Genomic DNA, 24,534 nt, shown 5'->3' on the forward strand with positions numbered 1-24,534 from the left:
CATCATGATGCTCACAATTCCTTCCAATCTTAGAATTCGGTTGAAATTGTACTCGTAAACTGCGCATATAGAAACTTAAAATAGGCTCGAGACGCAGTTTTCCAAAACTGAATTTTGACTAATGAAGTGTACTGGTCCTGGGCTCACTTGCTCTTAAATCTAAGACCGGGTTGCGACAATTTTTTCATGGCTACTGTCCCTAATGACGTCACAATAATGAACTGTTCAAACTGATTAAAAACTTGTGCGTGGCTGACAATAAAGTATGATCAAATCGAGCTTAGCTCTCAATCGAATGAATGTAATTTACTTGTTACTCTCAAGCTAGTATAAACTAAACCAAATTGTGTTTATTCGATTTGGAGCGAAGGGCCATTCGGTTATACTCGATTGCCAGAACCACACACCAGCTTATGTTCAATAAACGTCAACGAAAAAAAGAATATATAGTGTTGGTTCAAGTGATATGTAAAAAATTGTTCGAAAAGAACGACTACTATAGGAGAACGACTACTAAAGAATATGGGCGGATCAATTCATTGTTCTCTTTTTCTTTGAGTGTGTCATTTTGAATCACTAGTTTACAAAAGATTAGCAACTATGTTTTTTTGTACGTTTTACTGATTACTTTTTGTTGATTATAGTGAGCCACTTCAAGTTCTCATTGGTAATTAATTATCTTCAACTTTTGTCCGATTACCCTGCAAAGGTGCAATTATGGTTTTTCCTGCTTCTTTGGAAGTATATTTGGATCGATTGTTATATGAATATTATATAAATAATTTATAATTATTTTTTAATAAGTCGTGTTGAAATAAAAACTAAGTTAAACCCCTAGTTATATAAAATCAAAACTAAGATACTAAAGATGATTTAATGAAAGATTGACAATAGATTAAAAACCTAATTATTGTTCCGACCCCACTTTTAGTGGGGGGGGGGGGAACTATATGCTCAACTGGGTTTTTTTTGTTCAGTCAATTTTGGCCGGTCGATATATTCATCGTAGAGAGGTGTGAGTGGTATCATTAGAAAGCCCGTCCAGCGTAGAATATGGAATGGAAAGATTTTTTTTTGATTTTCGTTTTTCACAGGGAGTTATCGAAGTTTAAACTTTGAGAAAAGCAGAGTGAATTCCGGTGTTTTTGTTCACATTTTTGACCAAAATTTCGTTAATTTTGCTAAAATATCTTGAAATTGTTAACGGTAGTGTTATTGATCTTATCTTAGAAGATAGAGTGGGTTGATGAATTTTTCGATCTGGGCTTTTTGGCTAAAATTTATTCAATATTTTTTTCAGAAATCAGAATTTTTTTTCGTCAAAAATGGGACCGAATATGCATTTTTAGCCCACTTTCACTAAATTTGCTGAAAGTAGACATCTTAAAACTGCAATCATATTCATCGCAAGCTTGGAAAGAGAGCTAGTTGCACGTCCGCTGGTTTTAAGAGTCTTCAGAAGTTATAACTTTGCTAGATTTTTGCTAATTTAATCACGATAATTAAACGAAATGCATTATTTGTTTTGGTATACTGAAAAATTTTGTTTCAAAGTTGATCTATTTCGCAACCAATTGAACAATTGAATGTCTTCTTAGTCACGCAGCAATATCAGGGCTGATATTGATTTCACCATGGATGCATACGATAATAAAATTTAGATTTTAATGGGGTGCAGCCTTTAAAAAAAATTTTTCCGCATATAAATTCTTATGCATATTGCTGACACGAATTTCAAATGAGGGCTCTTTCATCGACAGATACTAATTACAAAAAAGGAATACCAACGACCATATTTTACTGTCTCAGAGTAAAGTTCTTGTTTTTTTATGGCTCTGGCCGATTGCTCTCGTAAATTTTTGTGGATTTCTTGTTTTGCTTTCATTAATTTCTACTTTTTGTAGTCCAATGACTTAGTCACCCCAATATGCAATCGGAATGGCTTGTGGCGTATTTTTGAAGCAGACAATGTTTTCAGGTGTTACGTAATATCTTTTATTACTTTGAAATCATTTGTTTTAAAAAAATGTAGGCAAATTTTTGAATTTTGCAACTAGTTTCTCTTGTTTCTCTCAGTTTCGGTGTAGTCTCAATAAAAACATGCCAAAACCCATTTCCTGTTAGTCAGTAAATTAATGTCTGTAACGGTTTTATATTTAACTAATGGATTCTTGGTTTTGACACAACGAGTTTCGATTTTCCCAGTATAATAGCAGAGTTTTTGAGTTCATTTTGTTTCCTTGTCGAATTACACATTTTTGACAAGTCCAGTTGAAATTACGTTCAGTTGAGAAATTGAACGGGGTTAAAAAAAGGCGTGTCCGAATTCGTTAATTGTTTTTATTGAATAGATTGCAATTTGGGCTGAGACACTGTTGTCTTGCAAAATTTATTGAATTTTTTTGCGTAATTTTGTCTCCATTTTGACTGTTATACGACATGTACCTGATAATGATAGCTCTCAATCGCTTCCCCAGGACATATAACCACCTATATTAACCTTTCAGTATATAGCTTTTTCTTTTAGTAACTTTCAAGCTAACTTTTTTAAGAAAAAAGACTTTTTCAACAGTTTCCTTTCTTCTTTGATTTTTGTCACCATGTAAATCAATCTCACTAATAAGAAATTTCAATTACTTTTGTTTACTCAAACATTTTTTTGTGCTTGGTTATATGTTTTGACTGATTGCTTGGGCCATTTAGTTTCATAAGAAGTTTTCGAGACTTCTCTACTGTTCACTTTTGGGTTTTTTGTTGTCATTTCTATGTAGTCCTTTTATATGGAAAACCCCATTGATTTCTAGATGTGATTCAAGTGATGCTTTACAGCTCTTGCAGATAACATCCTATAAATGCAGTACCTTGAACACTGCTTTAAAATTGTTTGAGAGTTTTCGGCTTCTGTCTGTTTTTGTTATTAGTCTAATTAATGACAGGCCCAATTGACTTTCTGAGGTGTTGCATCTTAATGGACCTCTTTTTGTTGAAATCTTATGTCTGTTATGACAATTTAAAAAAATTGTTTTTCAATTATTTGAGAAAAAATTTTTTTTTTCAGCTTCGCTATTTTTTTTTAATTTTTTTGGTGGATTTGTAGCTTAGCCTCTGTAAGGACAGGTCACAACCCGTTTCTAGTGATCTATAATTAAAGTAATGATGGTTTTAGTTCCAACCAATTGTTTCTCGGCTTTGTTACTACTGTTACTACAAAATTTTATATCATAAAAGAAAAATTCTTGTAATTGTACATTTTAATGGACTTTTGTTTGCTTTCAAAATTATTACGCTAATGGTAGATCCCATTCGATATTGAAATATTGAACATTTTGATTGCTCTTAGTAACATGTTAATGGTTTCAACCGTTTTAACGGTTTCACTGCCATTTCGTGCAAAGCTTAATTTTGCTGGTATTTGTCATCTTTTTTGTAGTGGTATGATGTACACTGGATAATGAAATGTCTCAATTGCTTCATATGCAGATATAAATGAAATTTTGAGTTTTTTAGTGATTTCACTTTTTATCTTATGATAATAATCATTTTTGAAATCAAATGTTTTCAAAAACAGAAACGTATTACTGAACTTCGCACCTTTTTGCTCTGTTTGTCCAACTGTTACCCAGTCGCAATGAGAGCAGGTCCCATATCTTTTCTACTGAAGTAAAGGTTATTTTGTTTTGTTTAGGTTTCATCTGATGAAAGGTTGATGTTGTTATAACTTTTTAAAAATACAGACATTGAGTTTTAGTCGTAATTAATGTTCGTTATTTAATTTTTTTATAGCTTTTTCCAGTAGTCCTATTAACAACAAGTTTTTTCGGCCCTCTAGCGTGGTCTTATTGTATTACATTATGGTTTATTGAGCGATATGTTTGTTTTTGAAACTTTTCTATCGGTTGATTATACGGTAGCCAATTAAGTCAAGAATGTGAATGATCGGGGTCGGAACATTATGTGCGTACGCACACTACAGAGCCTCCTTGTTAATTTTATCCTGATTAAGTTTGTCCCACTATCAATGACGTGTTTTACCCCCGTCACAGATATTCTTATACATTTTGCGTTTTTACCGCAATCTCAGCCACCTCCCTGTTTTTTGTCTGGTCTTTAATTTTGTTATTAGTGTCCGGTGATAATTTTGAAATTAATTATGCTTGTTTAAAAAATTTGGACAACAATTTTCCTCAAGAGTTTCAATATTTAACATGCATTTTTAAATACGATTTCTGGCTCTTGCTTTTTATGATCAAGCAACTCCTTTTGATCAAATCTAACACTAATGAATTTTCCTTTTGTTCTTAACTTCTGTCCCTTATCTTTTCATGTGCTTATAGTTATCTTTGTATTTGCCAACTTTTTCAAACAACCTTTTAACGCAACTTGTGCCAAAGTTCATGTTTCTCTTTACCTGACCAAAAAGAATCCTGACCAAAAAATGAGTCCTGACCAAAAAATGAGTTAACCTTGCAACTTCTTGCAAGATAACTTTATCGCTTATTGTCTGGGAATCTTACAAAAAATTGCTATATAAGAATCTTGTAGGAATATTGTAAGAAGAGTTTAATCTTGTAAGTGTTTTCAAGAATCTTGCAAAATTCGTTCAAGATCTTACCAGATTATTTTTCGACTCGGTTTTATCCCTTCAGATGATACCTGTTGTGAGATGTCGTTTTGTTTGGTGCAACTTTTGTCAAACTTTTTGTTTTACTAAAATAAATTAAAAGGCCTCAAAGTAATGGTAAATGGAAGATCAAAAACGACGCACTCTGTAGGGATGAAATGATAGTTATTGGATCGAGAAACAGCTATAACTATTTTAGATGCTTCCTTGCCATTATTCAAAAACTTTCAACAATTTTAAATAAACACATTAAAAAATCCATTTTTGCAATTATTTAGACACACTAAAAAGTGGTCCTTTTTACAATTTAAATTATACGTTAAAAATAGCCTTATATAAGTTTTTGGCTAGACAATAAAAACGGGCAATTCCAGAAAAAAAATGAAAATTTATTTTTCAAATTTTATGCAATAAAAAAGTTACAGAATCATTGCCAGGCGTGCCACTGAGCGTTCGCAACAACTCTTACCCTCAACAAAGACTACACAAGTAAATTGCATAAGGATGAAGTTGATAAACAACAAAATCAAGAGATAATGAACAAATTAGATGCTTACATCAAATCTGTATCTAATACCACAACTGGTCTCAATAATTCAAACATACAGTAAACACATTTTTCAGTTATCAAGAGCATCCAGACAAATTTGCAGACATTCAGAATAAAATAACATCCATTAATCGTTATCAAGAAAAAAATACATTTCAAAAAATCTACAATATAGGAAAGGAGATGCTGAATTTGTAATTAGACATACAAGTATTCCATAAGTATATAAGGGAGCGTGATACATTATAAATTTAAACATATCGAAAACCATACCAGAAATCAGAAAATCTGGTTGGATTTTACACTGATGAGTATCAAGAACATTACACATTTCATACAACAATGCAACTTCTAAAAACCAGCCTCGCATATGATGGAGCAAACATTTAAAAACTACATACGTTAAACAAAGGGAAATAGTTTTAGTTTTCCGGAAATTTGCAGTTCGTCTAGATAATGATCATAAAGTATTGATTTTTAAAGGTCCCTATTTATTGTGCACTGACATGTGAACTATACTTAAAAGTTCAAGGAATGAACTAAATCCATGCTCAAAAGGTTTAGTTAGCTACTCGTCAGTATATGTCTCTGAAAATCCTGTAAGAATATGCTAAGATTATAAGGCATCCAATATCAAATATGAACATTATAGAGATTACATAGAGTTTGATTTTTTAAAAAAGCATTTTAAAAACCGTAACTTTTAAAGCATAAGGTGGCTTTTGGTATTATAATGCTGAAGATGGCAAGCAAAAACGATTTTGTTACCCATTATTAATTAAATTCATATATCCAGATTAATGAAAGATCATGAAATAAAATTTAAAAGGTAAAAATTGAGAAAAATTAGGCGATACAAATTAGCCACTTGCAGATACGTTTAAAAGTTTATTAAAATAAAAATTATCCTGAAACTAGATAGTGTTACAGGTCAACCAGCTAACTGTCGTCATTTTTGATTAATACCATAGACAAATGCATAGTTAGTTTAGAGATCATAATCACTTCAACGTAAATTTTGAAGTCATGCCCACAACTCAAGTAACCTAAATGCTAAGAAACTAAATTCTGTACCACCTACCTTCTATAATGGTTCTTATGATGACATATATGAAAAAAGTACTGGCTAAACCAGAGGAAGAATGTTTTCTTTAAATGTAGGATGCATAAGAACAATAATTGCCTTCAGAATCTTTTCATTATTTAATGTCCTTGCTAAAATACGTAACAACACTAAAAATGTTTTCAATCGCATGATTACGTTGATAAAAGTTGTGAAGATAAAATGAATAAAACAGTATGTCCACCATATGAAGTCTACTCTTAACTGAGGCAAGAAAAAATGCCAAAAAAGAGTTACCTTGAAACTGAAGATAACTTAACCAACAAGTGTAAACTTCGAAAGACCACACATTACAGAACTTAAAACGGGATGTAAACATACTATCACAAGTATTTGAAAACTTTAGAGACATATGCTTTGATGGATTTACAATTGATCCATGTTAGAGATATTCAACTCCATGTTTATTCAATGTTAACAGGTTCAATGAAAACAAACGTTCAACGAAGGCTTGATAAAGAAGACACATATATATTATCTATATTAGAAAAAAGGAATCAGGAGGTATAGCAACTGTACTCGAAGAGAGACATATTAAACCATAGAAAGCATACAGACAACGTGTACACTAACAAAATAAAAACATATGCTCATTATTGAACAGAAAAAACGAAGCAGATGAAGAAACTCTGTTCAATTTTTAATACCCATCATGTATGGTAGAAAAATTATCTACTGGTGGGTTTATCGCTTACATTAATTTAGTATACGAGACATCTACAAAAGGACAAGGTATAATGTTAGAAAAATCTTGAATGAATTGATGATTTAAAACAACAGACTGAAGTAACCCCGTTCTTTCAAGAAAATACAAGGTTATATATAGGTTGATGAATAATCTATTCTATAAAAAAACATAAGAAAAGGAAAGAACTAAGTCACCATCAGCCTTCTACGGAAAAAAATAGAAAATGTAAAACAAATCAACAACAATTCTTAGCAACCAATTATGCAAGTTTAATTAAACAAGATAGTTTTAATTACACCGGATTTGCATGATTAGTGCTAAAAAATACCGAAATTTATGAATTTTCTTTATAATGTACTAAGACAAATTTATAGATGGATTTCATCTATGTTAAATAGATGAAGAAATTTCTCATATAAATCCAAAAGATGGCCGGGGACAAATGAATGATCATATTGGAAGTAAATTAGGGAAATGAAAGTTGAGCTTTGTTAAACCACTAAAAGTGACGAGACAATTTGAAAAAATACATAACTGAAGCTAAGTGTCTGGCATCATCTAATATATAAAACTTTGTAACCACGACAATTATATTAAAAAGAGACGTTGAACTAGAACTTCACAAAAACATCCAATAAGCAGAGAAGATCAGTTCAATAAATTCTTTCACAAAAAAATTAGATTGATTTATCTATAGCTAAACACTTCAGATTAAAATTTATCAACCAATAAAAGAATATTGTTCAGGAAAATATACTTGAGCTCTCTCATATTGATGACATAATAATTGGAGACGGTCTTAAAACCACGACAATGTATTGAGTTAATTAAGGTTCAGCACAAGAAGAGCTTTTAAAAAAACAATAAAATAGATAATTGAAAAGAACAAACATCTAAAAACAATAATAGAATAAAACAAACGAGGTAAGGGAAAGAAGAAGTAGAGTAGAAGAAAAATTGAGACAACAAGGATATAATGGCAACTTAGAAAAATTAATTGCCCCATTAACTTAACTGTTATACGAACACACCAGCACACAAAATCAATACATGGTAAAAACACTACATGCTTTACAAGATGACACCAAAACAATAAAAGGCAGAGGATTATCATTACCTTCTACTAGAACTATCAATAAAATTTGATGCATTTACAATACTTTAAGAAAGTGAGTTTTATAGTAAAATGTATAAATCTGTACCCAAGGAGCATGATGTAGAATTATACTAATTTGATAGCGAGATATAACAGAAAATTATTAAATATATTAATTAAACCAATGTTTATCAGGCAAATAAACCTAATTGGTGATAAACATAATTGCCAAATTGGTGATAAACCTAGGTAAATAAACCTAATTACCAAATTGGTGATTATGTAAATATAGTGATTGATGTTGTTGTTGCATATAATAACATCTACCATCATTATCTCACCTGTTAATGCTTCAAACTATCCAGAGAAGGTTAAATACTCTTTTAATTTTAAGAATTGTAAACCAGAACTAAAACTTAATGTCTATGTTAAAAATGCTAATAATTGCAATAAATTTTCAAAAGGATATTCAACTTATTAAAATATAGGTTTGTTTAGATTAAGAGAAGTTTTAAGACCAGAACAAAAACATACAAAATAGAGGATATGTATCTAGAGGTAATTGAGAGCAAATACTATGAAAAAGATTTAATTATTTCTAAAACTGACTTAACTATATCAAAAAAGTTTTATGAACACTAAACACAATTGTGATTATAGAGCAGCTTTATAAATATCAACAAAGAATACAAGAATCAGATTCAAGCAGACAAGACACCAACTCGTAACGATAACAAACAGTTTCAGTTAACATCAAGTAAAGCAGCTCAATGATTCTTTAAAAAAGAATGATATTGTTGACTGTGGTATGAAAAGCTGACAGGGGTCTCAACGGGGGGGGGGGGGGGGGGACACTATGTATTAAGATTGGAAAGCAAAAAATGTCCCCATAGGGGGGACACTTTTGGGACATTTTTGAAACGCAAATTTTTTTGTAATTTTACAACGCCCCCGGCGTCCCCCCTAATTTTTTATTTTATTCAAATTTTGGGTGCTTTATTCGGCTAATTCATTTATCGGTGCTATAAACTAGTTCAAACTCTTTGCAACTAAGTTCCCGCCATGTTGTGCAGAGATAGACAAAGGCGCGCTACAATGTCCCACTTTTATACCGCGTGTCTCGCTATTTCTAAGCGCTATTGTTCGCCTATGCTAACTTTTGCAAATTTTAAGCGTGCATTTATCCAATTTTAACAAAACGTAAGTCTGATTTTAGCCAAAAATTTTCCAAATTTTCGGTTTTTTGTCCCCCCACTAGGTTTTTGCGGCAGGATCTGAGAAAAATTTGCCGACAGATCAAAATTATGGGAACCTAATAAAGGGTTTGTGGGGAACCAGGAAAGCTTGTTTTTTTGAACAATTTGAACAGGATACTTCGTATTTATACTCCCATTTTTCATCATTAATTTCTTCATACAGTTGGTAATCATTTAGTAGAATACTGAATTTTTGTCACCGTCTTGGTCTCCAGTAGCAATCAACTGTCGCGTGGATCGACACTTATAAAAAATTGGCGAACTTCGTAGATAATTTTGGTAATTTGTAAACAAGAATTTACATTTCTCTCTCAATCATATTTCAAGGGTCAATATGTCGGAGGTAATATGAGACCACAGTGTGGAAGCAGAAGCGTTTTTTTTTTATTGTGACAAAAAAAATAATTTGATCGCATTTGCTTTTCCTCTATTAAACCTTAAAGTTATTAGAGTTTTAATCACAAAAGTTAGCCAATTTTTTAAACATTGGAGTTCACGTTTCGAGTAAAGAGAACTTTACAACTAGTCATTGTCTTTATCATCAGAAGCGACTGACAGAATGCAGTTGAATTTGTAAGTGCTAATCGAGACAACTTTTGGTTCTTTGGATCTATTCTATTGCCCCCCATTTGTTGGTCTTATTTTTTGCATATTATATTGCTTGATGCACTTGGTTTGGCCCTGATATCAAAGAAAAAAAATAATGCTATGATAATACATCACAGATTATTTTCTAATCTAGTCTCTCTTTCCTGATAATCGCAAAACAGTTCTTGTCCGATTGCGCGTAAAATATAGCCATTTTTTTAAATAGAGGAACCTGTTTGTTTTTAGACACCTTTCCTGAGACATCGAAGAAACTATAAAACGAAAAACAGATTTGAAGTCTTCATATCCATAACAGTTTATTTGCAATGGTTGAAGAGTGGATTATTCAAGTAAATTCCTTTTTGAAAATGAATTTTTTTCCGTTACGCGCATGGTTATTAACTAAAAATGAAAAAAATCTAGTATTACTGGAACAAGGGACTCAACCCCAGCTATATTATTTCGGATTTATTTCTGTTTCCTGATTGGAGTATTTTACATAACATACATTGATGGGAACCCTAAATTAGTTGAAACTTCTTTTGAGACCCAAGATTTTGATGGAATCGAACTTCGTTTTTTTGATGGAACAGAAATGGGGTTGATGGAGTTGTTCCGAAAACTGATCGGCAAAAAATCTAGTTAACAACTTTCCAAACAACTACAAAAGCAAATTGACGATTTGGTCGATTTGCAATCGTATGTCTTATAGTTTACTTGCTTTCTATGTTAGCTGATGTTTCACGAATTATTAATCTAGGACAAGACCTGTTAATATAAACGGATAATTTGCCTTATAAAAACTTGATGTGAAATTTATGTTTAATTTTTTTAGCCAAAACGATCGAGAACGATCAAGAATCTGAATAAGATCGTCTTTGGCATCAACAGAAACAATGTTTCTGATTTTGATATCTGTAATTGTGGAAAGTGTCCGCTCGGCGACAAGTTTAAAGTCGAGAGTCGATTTTTTTGCGATCAGGGCAACGGAAACCTGATAATGTACCTCCGCAACAATTGAGTAAGTTTTTTTTAATGGGACTGGGTTGAGGTTGAGAACTATATGCTCTATCCCGTTTAGTTTTTTTTCTTTTCAATTTCTCGGGTATATGAACCGGATCAAGGATAGGAAGTTTTCAGAAACTGGCTGTGAATTTTAAATATATAAAAATTTTGAAAATATTCTCTTTCTTGATAGTATCTGTGTCTGTATTTTGTGCTCAACACTTGCTTTTAGAACTTTTAGCAACAGCGTCAATTACCATAACTCCATGGAGTTTTTATATAAAAATATAAAGAAAATTGGATGCCACCATGCCTACAGTACACCAGAGACTGGAGGGGGGAAGAACCAAGTTTGATCACCTAGGCACTCGGGGTTGTGATGACCAATTTAGTACCCCGGAAACCAATTTGGTTCACAAGCACCACCATCACAAAAATTTACGAATGCCACAGTGAATATAAAGGAAATGAAGGTATTAGATGAGCGAGGGGAAAGGGTTTTGTTTAGCATCACCGGGGGGAAAATGAACTACCTTTTTCGTAAGTCCGTAGCCAAGATGAAGAGAAGCAACGAAATCTACTATATCACTGAAGTACGTATTAGTTTATTCATTCGCTACTTTATTTTTCGCTACTTGAGTCCACTATCACAGCTCGGAGTTTTTTTGCCTTTGAGTTTCCAGCTTTTTTCATGTTTTGTCTTTTCTTTTTGTTTTGTCTCTGATCTTGGTAGAACCGTTTGCTCAACTTGTTGTCTCTTTGTATTTGATTCTACCGCTTGACTTAGTACAAAAACCATCGCAAGCTGGGTCTATAGAGGATCCACTTTCTTATAACTCTGTACTATAACTCTACCACTCTACTACTTTCTTATAACTCTACTACGTTTTTGTTTAATTCATCCTCACTGTAGTCACATTGGTGAAAACCTGGGTCGTGAATTGAATTGAAACTTGTGTTTAGAATGCTATTAATTTGTGGAATGTTTCATGACTGTTGCGTTTGATGCTTGTTTTTCTGCTGATTCTTGTTTTGTTACCTGCTGCGAGCTATCCTGGGCCTGTTGCACACTTTCCTGCTCGCTTTTGTCATCCGGGCTCCAATCAGGTTCATTCTCTATTGTCCGGTAAAAATGTCTTCTCTTATTGCACTGTGACCATAAGGCAGCGTTGAAACTTGGTCACTCAAGATGAAACGTTTTTCATTGTAGCCTGACAGCGACTACTTGTTGACAACAAACGAGTGAAGCCTGTGGTTGCTGGATGCTATTCGGGTGTTGAGCAAACGCACTACCTCACCACACAGGAGAGTTCTTTTGTACAACTCATGTGCCATACTGCGGCGAGCATCTTTTGTGACTCCTCTTGCTGACTGCTTAACGGGTTTTGAAAAAAACTAAATTTGTTTCCAATTCATTCTAGCCTTCCTGCCTGCAGTAAAAAAAATTACTTGTATGTTAACGCCTAGCATATGCTTGCTTTTGTTGAATGTCTGGGTTTGTATGGTGATTGAGTGGTAGTGAAAAAGATATATACTTGCATTCGGTGAGCTTGATGGAAAACAACTTAGGCTTCAGTCCACAGAGCTCTGCAATTGGCTTGCTTCTTATCTCATCTTTGAATTTCAACGTGACACGGGCATTCTCCCTGCTGTACAATGTGTGCTGAGATGCGAAGTTTCAAAAATCAAACTGTTCAGCGACCATTTTTTTTCTGTGTATTTCCGCAAAAAGTCTCTCGAGCGCACTTCATACACAAAAGAGTCTGTGTCTGAATAAAGCAAAATACAATCAAAGTTTTTTTCATGAATTTGTAGTGAAACTCTAACATGAACTTCTTCGCCAAATCCAATGTACAGGCACTTACTATGGTTGGCAACTACTATGGTTAGTGAAGCGTTCATGAATTCAATTGAGTCCAGAAGTCTCATGTATTCATATTGACTGGTACACACGCCTTTTTGTTTTGAGTTGTTTTAATGTGAACTCCTATATGCAACGAGATGAATTTTTTGCTTGTGCTGGGCACAACCGAAACTGTGTTCCTCTCATTTATGTTCTGTAGTGCTAGTACTACATGGTGAAGATCAAAATTTGTTAATTTTTGGGCGAAGAGGGGAGTGTAGTTGAGAGTTCTGCGTTTCAAGTTGCACTCTGCGTCAGCCCATCCTAAAAATTTTCCAGTTAAACGACAATGATCCAGTACGGTTGGATCTTGAGCGTTTTTGTTCAACTTGGTGTCACATATCCAACAAAACGTAGCGTCTTGTTTGATTTGTTGTTACTTCACCGAAAGTTTTTGTTTTGTTGCTGCACATCATAAATATCACTAGCAATTCCTTCAAAAGTCTTGACAAAAAGTTTCATCACTTTTGGTTCGCTTTTTATATCAAAGATGAAAAGTTTTTCCTAATCTAGGGTAACAAAAAGTAGAGCATAGCTACATGGTTTGTGCTCTTCCAGCGCTTTCGTTACTGATTTTTCTTGACTACTGCAAGCAACGGGTTCAATAATTGACTCGGGATCGAAAAAAAACAACAATTGGGGCAAACCACGGGGCTTGAACATTTTTGATTTCAAAGTTTCGCTGCTCAATTTTTGGCATTCTTATTATTGCTTGAGTGTTCTGTCAAATTCGTTCATGCTTTTCATGTCTACCTGAGGAGGAGTACTGAAGTTCATTTGAAGTACTGAGGTGGGAACAATTGCGGCATAAATGATTGTCTGCGCGTTGAATTATCTGCTTGTACTTGTGAATTAGTCCATTGATGTTGGCGATAAGAACATAGTGATGCATTGTTCTATCACTTAGCAAGAATAGATCGAAGTCGAAGCTAAAATTTTGATTTTTTGAAATGCGAAACGGTATCAACTTGTTGTTCGAGTTTCTGAAAACATTGACACGAACATTGTTCAGCTTCTCATTTTTTCCATTTGATGGAAAGCCATTAGCATCATAAATGTTCCAACGGGTTGTTTTTCTCTGTGGTTTTCCGGTCCATACATTATTGGGTTTGTTCTCTGTCTGCAGGATGCAATGTCAGAAATTAGTTTGGGTCCAATGGTGTTTTTATATTGAGCAGTGTAGCAGTAGAGGAAGCATTTCCCATCCTGTCGATTACGAATGTTGAGCAGATACCTACATCTAACCAATTCACCTGAAAAACTACAAAAGATGATGCGACAATCGGTTTTGTTTGGACAAACTGTATTTCTACTTTGTCAATTCCATCTACTGTCCAGCCGCTTCCATACGAAGCAATTCGATGCCAGAAGCATTTGTTCAACCATTCCAGAGAAACACGGTTTGCTCAGTCCTGTGAAGTCAACGCGTTGCATTTTTAAGTTGACAAAAGTTTTTATTTGGTCTGGTTGAATGTTTTCGCTTTCATCGCCTGAGGGTTTAGTCAACTCTATCTTTGCACTGAATTGTAGTTCTTGTGCATGAGTTTGGGTTTTTTTCGTGTTGACCCACCGGTATGTCATAGATTCTCAGCACTCCATTGAATGCTTCTTCGGAGTGAAGAATGCCACAACTTTGATTGTTTTCTGCGTCAGCGTTCCATACTGGCAGTCCATGATTATTGATCATATGTTCCATGTATTTGAGGTTCTCGGCAAAGAACTTGTTGCAGTATTGACAATATTGGGGATGGTTTGGTTTATGCTGTTGTCTCATATGTGCCTTGAGCTCCACAACGTTTTCAAGAGCAAATGCGCAGTCATCGCAGTCAAATAAGTTTGTTTGTACACATTTTTTATTTACAGCCTGCATGCGCCGATGTAGGCTGCGTTTATCCAAGATCTTTTTCTGACACACAGTGCACTTTTCAGAATTCATCGCAGCGTTTCAAAAAGCAAGAAATAAAAGAAACTAAGATAGAAAAAGCTGGAGAAAATATATTTGTGGAAAAGAAAGCAAAAATTTTGTGATAGTGTTTTCGAGAACAAATATTAAGAAAAATTTAGATGAATTGATTTGAATGTGAAGGCAAAAAGCAAATGAGAAAAATCTTGGGTTGGTTGGTCCACATATTTACATATCCCTCGTCCAATCAGAGTGAGCGTCTTTTTTTGTTTATTTTTAGAAATGAAAGCTACTGCTTCACAAACAGTGGTTGAGAGCAGCAAGTTTCCCAGACTGTTGTGTAAAAAACACAAGTTCATTTGTTTACCTGTTCATCTTGTTTTTGTTGATTCATTGTAGATGATCAGTTTTACTACTTATTTGTCTACCCGCATGCTAGCAACTTGTGAGAAATTTTTATTGATTGTTTGTCATGATATTAAGGAATCCAAGCTTCTACTGGTTTTATTATTAACACGGTCTACTTTTGCACATTTGTTTATAGAAATGTTTCACATAATTTTCTGCTGATATTCTGGGTTCTTTTACAACGACTAATTCCTAAAATTTTTTTTGTTAAACCTTGTGCCTGCATGAATCATAAGACTAAGTTAAATTAACAACTGGTTTCAAGATACAAACACAAAGTTTTCCTGTAAAAAAGGGAACAACAACAAATACAAACTTCGATTTCTACAATAAGTTTGAACAATGTTTTCTTGTGTTTTAGAGTTGAGATAACTTGATCACCTTCTTGACAGGGGCATAACATTGATTCAATGGTGGTGTTTGATTAATGCTGACGCCATAAGAAAAGCAACAAGAGGCTTTTTTCCGGAGTTTTTATTTCTTCACTTGGCGTCTGAGACTGGTCGAAATTCCGAAAATTTGATATTTGTCAAACTTCTTTTAGCTGCCCCAGTTGATTCTCCCAAATTTTAATGCAATCATGATCGTACTCTGGAAAAAGTTTTCTTTTTCGTTTTGCTAATTTCTTCACATCTTGCTTTTTTTGTTTGAATTCTAGTAGTACATCCATAATATCGATGGGCATACGGAGACTCCTCTTGTCTCAACATTTTTTCTGGCGTTTTTGTAAGTTGAAATAAATCGATCTTTTTCGTATATTCGAGAATGGGCTCAATGAAATTCACTGGAATAATAAAGTTGTTTTTTGTGTGCCACGATTCTGTATTGCCATCAAAGCATTCCTTCACAAGAACAATATTTTTGAAGGTGTGACACATTCGCACAAGAGTTCGAATTCCTCGCTCACTCGTTTTAACAATTTCTAAATATTAAGCAGCCATATTGCAAGTGATGGATAAACAATTGCGATGTTTTTTTTTCTACCAGTTGTCCGGATTTGAACAGTAAAAAAGCAAAAAAAAATTCCTTTCAAAGGAGAGTTTTATAAAGACAACAGAAACAAGGACCAATTTCTGTAACAATAGAAATGAATACTTGTGTTTAGTAGGTATGGTACTGAAAGGAAAAGCAGGTTCAAATTTGAAAGCAAATTCCAGAGAAAAATTTAGCAAAGAAATAATCGTGCACTAATGTAATAAAGTGCCAAAGAACTGAAGAGTTTTCACAAATCCGATATTGAACAAGGAGAAAGAGCAATGGCGGGAAGAGTGAAAAAATGTTTCTTATCGATTTGTTTATTTGACTTAAACATTTTATCATGGTTCCGTCATGTTTATAAATAGAAATACGTCATTTTGACTTAAGTTGAACGTGGATGCTCTCGGGAAATATAAATAGGCTCCAGGAGGCGAGGCAGTTTGTTCATTGCTAAAAAACTTTGTCAGTTTTCAGCTTTGAAGGTCAGGATTTGAAAAACTGCTATCTACTAATTCCTTTATAACGCTTAGCCCGGCGATGCTGCGTTAGTGAACGGAAAATTTTTAAATTGTCTTGGACAGTTATGACCATGGGTCTAGATTCAGGGTATATTTTTTCCAATCTTCTGAATTCCATATTTCGTATAAACATCGTCGCTGATATGAACAAAGAGGAGAAGATTTTGTTTACACGCGTAGTGTTTGGGGTGATTTGTTTGTTCAGCAGTTTTTTGTCTAGACATGTTAGCGTGGGGTTTCAATATGTTTACAATCCAATAAACAGTGATGCATTAGTCATTTGTCATTTCAGATTACTTTGATGCAGTTTATCTCAATATATGCAACATTATGGGTAAGATTTTTATAAGGATGCTGAGTACAGTTGCTTTCATTTGGATCTGTCGCTCAATGAAAAACGGCTTTTTAGGTTTGCTCTTGAGACTTACCATACCACTGGGGCCTATTTATACTTGAAATTGTTCAAACGCGATAGTGAACAAGTCCATTGGGATTTCAATCAAAAATTTAGACAGACGGCGCGTGAGTTTCGGTTGCTATGTCAGAACATAGTGCTTGATCAACCGGTTGGCTGGATCAACTCAATTCTAAAAACTGATTCAACTGATGACTCGAAGTCTACAGCAAACGGGCCGGCAAAACATCGAATCAGCTCCAAAAGAAGATAGCAGAAACATCTGTTACGGTCAATGAGGATTCGGAATAAATTCCTCTACACATTCATAGTTAGTTCATTAGCTGTTCTATTTTGTTCGTTGTGGTCGAGGCAAGGTATGAAAACAGTCCTGAGTATTTCAAGAAATTGAAAAAATGTTTCAAGAACAGTATTTGTTAGACTGAACCAAAACTAGAAAACACAACAGTTGAAAATTATGCATATGGTTATTATTCATCTGCTACAGTTATCGAAGGTTGTACATTTGGCTCCAATCATTATCATGTTATGTATGAGTTTGGCTCGCGAGATGATAATATATTCGATTCTCGTTGTGTACCTGCGGTGATACCATGTCTGCTAAACTGTTTCAAATTACTTATTCAGCCTACGTAAAAGGATTTTGTTAAACTCGGTGCAATAATTTCACAACTACTTTTTGCGCGGGAGTACCTGGCGTAATCAACTTCTTCAGTCACCAAGAACCAGAAACAACTTCCAGCATCCTTGAGTGAGGCACCTGCGAAATATATTAGTACTCTGACGGCCAACAAACGCTCTTCTACAGTCCCTGACTCCTCATCTCTTTATCAGATAATGGATATTCTCCTTAGTGGTCACGGGAGTTTTGCCCGAGAAACCTCAAACTCTTTCATAACCTTTCAATTTTGTGAAAAATTGATATTCATTCAGTTTTGTTGTTTGAAAATTAAATTAAGTTTTACTTCATATACTTTACAAAAGCTAGTAACTCTAATTCGTTTATATCAGGCATAAATGGAAATTTATCACTATGAAAGTAATGAACAATGTAATTGCAAAATATAACACAAAGCTGAGAGTCTGAGGATTGCAACGGAGACTGAATGTCTCATATTATATTTATTATATTCATCCATTAAATTCATCAATATCTCCGAATGTTTACACTGTTGTAAACGGTTAAAAATATCCTTGTAGGTAGTCAAGGGTTTAGCCAATGGATCTGCAAAATATGTTGTTGGGTATGCATATCTTGTAGTTAGCAGTACCCAGTGGGTTCTAATAGAGTTGGATCGTGATGCATTAACAATAATAAAAGTGTTGGTTTGCAAGTTCAGAGGATAATTATCAGCCGCATTTTACACTTTTTCACTTTAAAATGAATTTTTTCTTCGTCCATTAGTATGTGATCATGGTAAGAGTGTTTTCAGATGCAATTCTTGCTGAGTCAATTTAGATCGTATATGCTTTTTCTCCGGGAAAAAAATCAACGTTATGAACTAACGGTGCATCGATTTTGAGTTCAACAGACAATGATGAATTTGTGAGCTCTGGATGAATAAAGTCATGAGTTGCTTTTGTGTGCTGGTCAGATCAAAAATCAACATATAATGGTTTGCGAACTCACTCAGAGGTATTGCGTGGCCATTTTTTACATAAGCTAATGCAATTATTGAATTGTAGTACAATCTCTTGTCATCAATTGTTGAAATTGGAGTTCCAGCCGTTGCAAAACCATTTCAATAAATTTTTATCTCTTTTAAACCAAATTTTTGATAATGGAATGCACCAGAGGTGTTGGTAGCAATGAATGCTGTCCGACGCATAATGCAACAATGACTCTTCTGATTGGCTCTTTAGTGAAAGTATCCTCATGTTTCCAGCTTTGCTGGCCTGTTGTAGCCAGGAGGGTTTTGGTAATTACTTCATTGTATCGGTAAATTGCCGGAGTTTTCAATAATGTCTTCTCAATTGCACCTACAACATTATCTGACACCGTCATCTTCCTGATAAATATATTAGCCTCATCTGTTTTATCTTTGTAGTATTTCGCTGCGGCTTCGCTGAGGACGGCAAAGTCATCTTGAGATCTTCTCTTTGAAATGCGTAACGTTACTCCACTAACCAAATGTTTCTCACATGAAAAGAAATCAACTGCCAGCTTTCCGTTTAACGTTATGCGTGCGGTTTGTCGCATTGTTCTTTTTCTTATACCCGAATTTGCTGCTGGAATAGTGTCGGGATTTTCTTCACACTCGCAACCCTGACAATTTAGCCAGGTTTATTTTGAGCCTGTCCCGTGAGAAAATTCAGTTTCTTTGAAAATTTTGTGTGCATAGTGTCCATTAGCAGTTGAAATTTTGATACCATTTGAAGAAACAGTACAGTCGGGAAAAAGCGAATTAAGGATATTATGGAAGATGTATTATATTAGCAAAATATGGAAGATCACTGGCATTAACATCACCAGCTGTGTAGCGCAAATCCGTTCCATCTGTTTGAAGTATTCAACACTTGATCACCAGGTAAGTTTTTTGCAGATCAATAAAAATGTTGCGATCACCAACAACTTCAAATTCAAATGATGATCCTGTAGGCGAATAAAGCGGTCCTGTTTTTTGCTCGAGTGATTGATCAAATGTTACCAGCAAAGGTTGTTTTTCAAATAACTCTTAAGAACTGTGAGTGGCTTCAGATGGTTTTACAATACTAGTTCGCATTTTTCAATCGCGAGAAAAAATCCAGACAAATCTTTTTCGGACGGGGTTATCGAGAAATGATTCTTTTCATTGAGATATTTCGTTTTTGATTTAGCGAGGTCTGGTGTACTGTCGTCTCTTTTGTCTAACTATTTTACGACCTGTTGCAAAACGTGATTGAAGAGATCCACGTATTTGTTTGCGAGCTGTTTTGGCTACTGTACTTTTCACTGCTTGTTTAACTGAATTTCTTTAGGTTGCAACTTCTACTAACTCCGTTGCTCCCTGAACCAAAGAAGATTTTCTCGCTCATCTTGAGATCTTCTCATTGAAATGCGTAACGTAACTCCACTAACCACATGTTTCTCACATGAAAAGAAATCAACTGCCGACTTTCCATTTAACGTTATGCGTGCGGATTGTCGCACTTTTATTTTTCTTATATCCAAATTTGCTGCTGGAATTGTGTCGGGGTTTTCTTCACACTCGTAGCCCAGAAATTTTAGACAGGTTTTCTTTGAGCCTGTCCCGTGAGAAAATTCAGTTTCTTTGAAAATTTTGTGTGCATAGTGTCCATTAGCAGTTGAAATTTTGATACCATTTGAAGAAACAGTACAGTCGGGAAAAAGCGAATGAAGGATATTATGGAAGATCTAATATATTAGCAAAATATGGAAGATCACTGGCATTAGCATCACCAGCTGTGTAGAGCAAATCCGTTCCATCTGTTTGAAGTATTCAACACTTGATCTCCAGGTAAGTTATTTGCAGATCAATGAAATTGATTGAAGAGATCCACGTATTTGTTTGTGAGCTGTTTTGGCTACTGTACTTTTCAGTGCTTGTTTAACTGAACTTCTTTTGGTTGCAACTTCTACTAACTCGGTTGCTCCCTGAACTAATAAATCACCGCCAATCTTTTTCGCTGCGGGCCAGAGAAATTTGCATGCTTATGACCGAGCAACTCTTCCAATACCTGCAGCAAGGGCTCCAAAATTGCTGCCTTTTTGTCTGTAGTGTCCCGAAAAATGCGGCATTGTTTGAGATGCTTGATTGCTGTAGTAGGCCTCCCTTTCAATAATTTTTGAAACTTCAATTTGACTGTAACTTTTCCGGTTCCAGTGAAAGAAATTAGTTTTCCTGTTTCGTTTCTCAGCTCTACCTGGATGTTCTGAATGTTGTTTGATAATATTGCCTCGTAATCTAAATTTGTGTAGGACTTTTGGTGTATGGGTGTCACTGTGTTTATACTACCGTTTCTCAATCTTTTTTCAGACTCAATGATTTTTATTACTGGATCTCTTACATCACCAGTGTTCTGATGTTCAATTATATCAGTGTATACAAAAAAAACTCTGATCCGCAATTGATATCAAATGGAAAGTCTCCAATATGTCGGTTCAAAGGGTTGCCTGCATTTTGCGACTTGTAACCAATATGAATAAAATCATGATTCAAAATATCTTTTGTTCCTTTAAAACGGAGAATACTGGAGATCTCTTCATCTCCAAATGACAAACCTTCGTCAACCCCAAATATAAAAAATAACTTTTGTGTTACGGTGTCAAAATCATAGTCAAAGTTTTTGAACTGAGCGATTCGAAAAATTTCTTCCAGAAGCTCTTCTGAACTGTTGTATATACCTTTGCGAATTTATCGAAGTTGTCCGGTGCAATTATGTGAAGCGTCAAGTTCAGCACCAGAATTAACATACGCAACTATTTCGGCTGAATTTACATTGTTGATGTTTGATGGAAATGATATTGAAGCAAATGCAACTTGCCAATCTCCATTTAACTGTAATGGTTGGGCTAGTTTATTTCAAAATTTTCAAATCAATAGTAAATTCTTTATGAATACTCATTTTTATTCTTCGACAGGAAGAACGTTAACTTGGACTAAGTCTGGTTTATAAAATTTCCCTTCAAGTTTAACGATGTCTGCGTATATAATGTTGCATTTTTATGGACTGAGGGTGGCAATCTTGAATACTGCGAAGAGTTTGTCTGTATAATATTGTTTATAAACTTTCCTAAATATTTTGTCTGGCTTTGCAATCCAAACCAGGTCTCCTTCGTATTTTGACGATAACTTTTTTTGTGCTAATTGCTAGGGATATTAAAAACGGTTCATGTCTTTTGAAAGTTTTATTAGGTGCAAGTTGGGTAACACGATTAACAAGACTGTTTATACTATTTACAAACTGGGGTAACTCCTTAATTTAAGTCCAAGTCCAATTTTCCTCCAAGTATTTGTGAATGATTCTTTTGAGCGTTCGAATAATTGTCTCAGCAAATGCGGACTTGGTTTCATTTTCGGTTGTATATAAATAAATCTCCTTTTTTTACATATGTTTTTGATTTCACCTTTAATCTCAGATCCCTTTTCTGTCCAAATCTTTTCTGGTTGTTTTTCTGCTTGATCGTTTTGTTGAACGATTTGACAGCATCTTTCGCATACAAAGCTTTCATTGGTTGCACTCGTAGGTATAGCGATAAAAAATTTGACTCCAGCGAATATTTGACTCCTTGTTATATTGGTCAACTTTATCCATATACGCCACATCGACAGACCAGATTTCGTTTATTCAACAGCTTTCAGTCTGGGAAAAGTTTATCTGAATTGTTTGTTTTTTGTGTGAAGGCTTTTGACTGAAGGTTTCGAACAACTTTGGTAAACCGCTGGCTTTCTTCAAATTAGCAATGCTACCAAAAGCTGCACTACATTTTTTGTATAATTTGTTCAGTTGTTTAACGTGAGGGGAACTAATTTGACCGCGAGCTAGACGGTTGGATCTCGTCTTTTGCATCTTCAAAGCTTCATTCATCGTTGCCAGAAGCTTTTGATTCTTTTATTCTCGAGACTCCTGATTCTTCGTTTCCTGGTTCATCCTCAAACAACTGTAAAATTTCGTTTAGTGATAAAGCAAGGACGTTTTTTGCGTATGTATTACATGTAAATTGTGAACTGATATCTAGAAGGGTCAGGATTTTGTAATGATTGATTGAAAGCTTAGATGAAGTTTGTTGTAGATCGTAAAGAAGACCTGCAACAAAAACTCCCTTGCTTGACTTATTAACTGTTAGTCTTGATGTTTGATCCAACGATAGAGGTTCTGACTCTTCTATTTTTCCAATATTATGCCCGCGTTTTCAAAGTTTTTCTGTCAAGGTGTTTAATATCTCCCGATACTCACTTCCTAATTTCAGTTGAGACTTTTGTATCAATTTTCCTATCTCTAGTCTCATTCAATTCATCTTTGACAGTCTCCAAAATATTATCTGTCTGCTGTTGTGTGTATTGTTGAATGGTATAAGGTGCTGTTGGAGACTTCACTTCTCCAACAGCACCTTCTACCAACAGCACCTTCGACTTTCTCTGCAACAGTGATATTTGTTTTGCTTTCTCTCGGACATTTTTGTTGTTGAGAAGTTGAGTGATTTATGGTTGCTCATTCGCATACATTTGGCGAGGAATTAGCACAATTTCTTCAGTGTGCATTTTGCTCCAGAAACACAATACATGGTAACGCAATGAGTTTAATAAAACGAATTCCAGAATCTGATCGAAAAATTTTGATTCTCTCACTTTTTTCATCCACTCTGTCTGCAAGTTTAGGTAGTGGTTTCTCAATTTTTTTTAAATTCTAGTTTATTGATTGGTACCACTCCAGAGAGTACGTTCATTACACAGTCACTTAAAAACCAAATGACATCGCCCTGATGTATTGTTTTTACCTGAGCTGTGTTCTCATTCTTGTTATTTGCCCATTGCTTGAGCATAAGCAAATGTTTCTTTTTCAGTTGTAAATGTTGTAATGACTGCTTCAGGAAACAAAATATAAAAAAAGAAGGATGCGGTCCAATAAGATGCGATGAAAAGCGTACACCCTGGCTAATTTTTGTGTCGAGATCAATCATCAAATGTCCAAAGGGCTCCGAAGTTGCTAGTTTGTATGCTTCTTTTATCAATTGAAGACAATTGGCCTTTTATCCAAAATAATCATGTTGTTGATTGTTACAGACCGACTTGAATAATATTATGTGTGTTGTATTCAGATCAATCGTTCTGGACCATTTGTTTTGATGGAACAAATTCTGCTTGACATATATAAAAAGTTATTTGCGATGACGTCCTGAGGTATCTATTTTTACAAGTTCTTTGTCGTTGAAGATTTCTTCTCATGAATCGTCTTAGATAAGCAAACAATGCATTAGATTTTTGGGTTATATCAAAGCCTGTAAATTTTAGAAGCTCAGTCCCTGGTGTACCTCGTTGCATATCTTTGAAAAGTGGTTGGAACACTTTGTAAAATTATAAGATTTGTCAAAGCGAGGATAAAAGTTCGAACCTTTTAGCATTCGAAACAAGAGTGCTGTTTTACCAGTAGGACTTGGTCCTACAATTGACATGAATACCCTGTCATGTGTAAGAATAACTTTGTTCATTGCTTGGGAATAGTTAAAATGTAACCAACTAAATTTGTTAAGAGAATAATCCAAATTGATTTCTTTTCACAGCTTTCTGATAGTAGAAAGAGCATTGAGAAGCAAAGAATGATCATTAAGACAATGATAATCACTTGAACAAAGGATATTGCCTCTGACCTTGGCGGCACTGTTGAAATTGAACAACAAAGCCATGGGGACCTCTCCTTGTTGTTTACATCAAAGACTAAATTACTGATACCGGCGTCAGCCTCGTCTCTTTGATGCATTGGAGAAAGATAATTAATTGAAAATTAAATTAAGACAAGATTGATATAAATTGATGAATGTTA

General features: G+C 34.5%; 1 protein-coding gene across 7 annotated transcripts in view; it reads left to right on the forward strand.

Annotated features, from left to right (window-relative positions):
* Positions 1 to 405: 405 nt before the first annotated feature.
* LOC142342701 (uncharacterized) overlaps positions 406 to 24,534 on the forward strand; it is a 257,026-nt gene continuing 232,897 nt past the window's right edge. For 3 of the 7 annotated variants that reach the window (XM_075394203.1, XM_075394202.1, XM_075394206.1), the window contains exon 1: positions 410 to 667. The gene's annotated coding sequence lies outside the window, so the exon portion shown is untranslated. Of the gene's footprint in view, positions 710 to 24,534 lie in introns of all 7 variants that reach the window. The other 4 variants (XM_075394201.1, XM_075394205.1, XM_075394207.1 and 1 more) reach the window with 3 other exon arrangements.

Source organism: Convolutriloba macropyga, chromosome 7 (assembly GCF_964194025.1).
Source record: "Convolutriloba macropyga chromosome 7, txConMacr16.3, whole genome shotgun sequence".
NCBI classification, from domain to species: Eukaryota; Metazoa; Xenacoelomorpha; order Acoela; family Convolutidae; genus Convolutriloba; species Convolutriloba macropyga.